The following is a 4,254-nucleotide window of genomic DNA, read 5'->3' as shown; positions in this document are numbered from 1 at the left end:
ACAGCTATTTGTTCAGTTTGATGGTTTGTAGGATGAGGATCCCAACACTCACTTGGCAAATTTTCTAGAATTTTGTGACACTTTCAAAATTAATGGTATTTCTGATGATGCCATTCGCCTTCAAGTATTCTCTTTTCATTGAGAAACAAAGCTAAACAGTGGTTAAACTCGTTACCCTGAGGGTCTATCACTACTTGGGAACAAATGACTGAAAAATTTCTATTAAAATATTTTCCGCCAGCTAAAACGGATAAGTTACGTAATGATATCTCTTATTTTGTGTAGATGGACTTAGAAACACTTTACGATGCATGGGAGAGATACAAGGATCTATTGTGAAGGTGCCCTCACCATGGGTTACCTCTATGGCTACAAGTTCAAATGTTTTACAATGTATGGATCCCTCGACAAGACAGATGATTGACGCAGCTGGTAGAAGAACCATCAACAACAAAACACCTGAAGAGGCTTATGAATTCATTGAAGAAATGTCACTGAATATTATCAATGGCAAGTCATGAGGATTAAGCCAACAAAAATAGCCGGCGTTTATAACGTCGACTCAGTTACTATGCTGTCAAATCAGGTAAAACTTCTCAATAAAAAGATTAATGGTTTACTTGGTTCTATGCAGGTACATCCAGTAATGAGGTGTGACTCAAGTGGAGGAGGTGTGCATACAGAATATCAATCCTTCAATCCTACAATCGAAGAGGAACAAGTCAACTATATGGGTAACAATAACTTTAGATCTCAAACTAGCCCATACAGTAATACTTATAATGCAGGTTGGAGGAACCACCCAAATTTCTCCTGGGGTGGTCAAGGGAATCAAAAGGCACAAAATCCTCAGGGTTTTCAAAAACCATATTATCAACAAGAGAAGAAACTGAACCTTGAGGAGATGCTCTCAAAATTCATATCAGTGTCAGAAACCCGTTTCCAAAATACCGAGACAGCACTTAAAAATCAACAAGCATCGATCCAAGGACTCGAAACTCAGATAGACCAACTGTCCAAACTAATCTCCGAATGACCACAAGGTAGCTTACCAAGTAATACTGAACCTAACCCAAGGGAACACCTCAACGCAATTAGTACTCAAGATAAGGAAGGATTCATTGCGCCTGAGCCAGAACTGATACAAGAAACTATGGTGAGCAAAGGTAAAAGTGAGGTAAGTCTGAACAAAACGGTGAATGAAGAATATAAACCTCGCGTCCCATATCCTAATGCGACAAAGAAATACCGCTCAGATGGACAATTCGGTAAATTCCTTAAACTTTTTAAAAAATTACATATTAACTTACCGTTTATTGAAGCTCTGTCGCAGATGCCGAATGCAATGAAATTTTTAGAAGAGCTTTTAGTAAATAAGCAGAAGTTGGACGAAGCATCGCATGTGGAGCTAAACGCAGTCTGCTCAGCTATTCTACAGAATAAGCTACCCCAAAAATTGAAAGATATTCCTTGCTTAATTGGTAGTTTAGGTATAAATCATGCATTAGCTGATTTAGGGGCTAGTATTAACGTCATGCCTTACAAAATGTTTAAGCAACTAGGTCTTGGGAAACCTAAACAAACTAGGATGAGCATTCAATTGGCAGATAAAACTATAAGATTTCCTAGGGGTATTATTGAAGATGTACTAGTGAAAGTAGATAAGTTCATATTTCCCATTGATTTCGTTGTTCTAGACATAGAGGAGGATAATAACACCCCTTTGATTTTAGAGAGGCCCTTTTTAACAAATGTTAAAACAATTATTGATGTTGGCACAGGTGAGCTTACACTTCGTGTGGGAGACGAAATGATCAGTCTTCAAGCTCGTAATTCTGGCATCACATCAAACATTGAAGGTAATGGTCCACACTAATCCACTAAAATTGACAATATGACTTTGCAAAAATTGAGCTTCTTTGAAGTTCACGAGCCATGTTCCAGAAATGATAGAGGACACATTCATGAAGAACGAAGGCTACGGATAGAGGAGCTAGATGAATGGCGAGCACATAAATCGAGAACACACGATAAACTGAAACTACGTCAAAACGATCCCGATCCTCTCCAAATCAACTTAAGGTTGTTGATAAAGTCTTACTAGATGCCGCAGATCCCCACATTGTCACTACCACACCGAATGAGGAAATCCCTCTTACGGTACTCAGTATTTTTCCATTCGGTACGGTGGAGGTAAGTCATCCCAGGTTCAGCACTTTTAAGGTAAACAACACTCGTGTAAAACCTTATTTTGATGAGACTGATAGCAGGAATGAGAAGTATAAACTCCTCGAACCACCATGGCCATACAACGAAGAGGTAAGTCGAGCTTAGACTATAAATAAGTGCTTCTCATGAGGCAACCCGAGCACTAACAATATTAATTTCTTTGAATTTTGGTATTTAAATTCTAACTTACAAATAGAAATCTTGAATATAGGTGTTTCCACAAAAACACAGCCAAGCATATGGGCGTGCTTAAGGCTGTGTGAAAACATGGCAAAAGATTTCCCCAACACGGGCGTGTACCCGTGGTTGAAATTGAGAAACTAGCATTGGCGTGCGACACGCCCGTGTCTAACACCCGTGGTCAAACTTGTTAAATTAACATGGGCGTGGGAGAAGAGTACGTTGCTAGACACAGCCGTGCAACATGGCCGTGTGAACCCACACGCCCGAGGAGCACAAGCGTGTACTAAATGTCAGACACGCCCAAATTTGAAATTCGCGAATAACACGGGCTGAAATTGGGGGACACAGGCTTGTGCCATGGCTGTGTGCCCCAAAATCTATAAATACCCTGTACTATTCACTTCTTCCCTATTCAAAAACCCTAACCCTAGCCGCTGTAACTCCACACGGCCCCCTGCCAAGCCCGTGCATCGCCTTCAACTTCATTTTTGACGCCCAATCTCTCTCCCTTAGCATTTGTTTACTCTTTTCACTTCTATTTTACTTATTACTAATGCTTATTATTACAATAATTTCCATTTCTTTTGAACTATCTTCCATTTCTGTTCATTACTTTATCATTTAGTTTGCATTTTTAGTTAGTTATTATACATTGCATGTTGAATCAAGTGATTAGGAAACTTTATACCCATGATTTTACCATGCTCATTCTCATGATATTCCCATGCCAGTATCTCTCATGTAATTTGCATTGTTTAATTATTTCTTATACATTTCATGTTGTTAAGAAAGCTTCATTCTTTTACACATGCCATTACTACATACAATGACAAAGTCACGAAATTATTATATTAGTTATGTTTGGTTGTGGTTGAAAGTTTGCTTTTTAGTTGGAAATTGTATTCCTTTTACTTCGACCACTCATCAAGATGACTTGATGATTCTAATCGCAGGTACCATGTCATCGTCAAGAGGAAAGAAAACCGCCGTACCTGCTTCGAAGAAGAGGAAAGGAACGTCTTCTTCCGTGGGCCCAACCGCAAAAATTAGTCACCCTTTCCTACAGTTTCCCCGAGGGCCCTAGGAAGAACTATTCCAAATACTTTGGGCTCGATCCTTAATTGCGGGCCGCTACATCGACTGGGCTGCCATAGAACAAGTCCAGATGGCTAACACGATTCGGGCTCTCCTAACCACCGACCCTTGGGAGCTGTTCTTCGGGATTATCGAGCCGACATACCTCGAGCTTACGATGGAACTATGCTCAATGTTCCATCTCCAGACCGTAATGATAAGGTATGATGATCCCGGCACGGTCCAGTTTCGCCTAGGAAGATTAATCCGCCAGCTAAGCGTCCCAGAGTTCAGTACTGCTCTAGGCCTATATACGGAGGAGTTTCGAGAGGAGAATGAACTATATGCTCTCAGTCGCAACATACATTTCTCTCCCTCGAAGTGCTGGCACACTTTGGCGCCTAGCACGGCCTCGTACAATCCTAGCTGCTCCAAGGCATCAGTTATCCCACCATCTCTGAGGTACTTACACGCTATTTTAGCTTACATGGTTACAGGGAGGCGAGAGAGCACTAGCGTCGTCAACACCAACGAAGTCTACTTCTTATGGTGTATGTCGCAAGGGCACGTCATCGACCTTGCCTATTTCATTGCCCTTGCGATTTAGCACCAGACAGAGTGGCATCGAAAGGGGGTCATCTTCATTGGCCCCTACGTGACTAGGCTGACACGACACTTTGGGCTCCTCAACATCGCGGCCCAAGAATCATCCCTCACTCTCATCGGCCAGATGTCTCCATAAGGCATCTCGAGAGGCGCCGAGGAACC

At 41.5% G+C, this 4,254-nt stretch overlaps 1 non-coding gene across 1 annotated transcript; it reads right to left on the bottom strand.

Annotated features, from left to right (window-relative positions):
* Positions 1-252: 252 nt before the first annotated feature.
* LOC121212068 (small nucleolar RNA R71) lies at positions 253-359 on the bottom strand. The gene has a single exon (XR_005907278.1). It is a non-coding gene; the product is annotated as a small nucleolar RNA R71 (small nucleolar RNA).
* Positions 360-4,254: the final 3,895 nt, after the last annotated feature.

The sequence above is a fragment of the Gossypium hirsutum genome, chromosome A12 (genome assembly GCF_007990345.1).
Source record: "Gossypium hirsutum isolate 1008001.06 chromosome A12, Gossypium_hirsutum_v2.1, whole genome shotgun sequence".
In the NCBI taxonomy this organism is placed as follows: domain Eukaryota; kingdom Viridiplantae; phylum Streptophyta; class Magnoliopsida; order Malvales; family Malvaceae; genus Gossypium; species Gossypium hirsutum.
The sequence above is the reverse complement of the archived record's forward strand: the minus strand, read 5'-3'. Positions and strand labels throughout refer to the sequence as shown.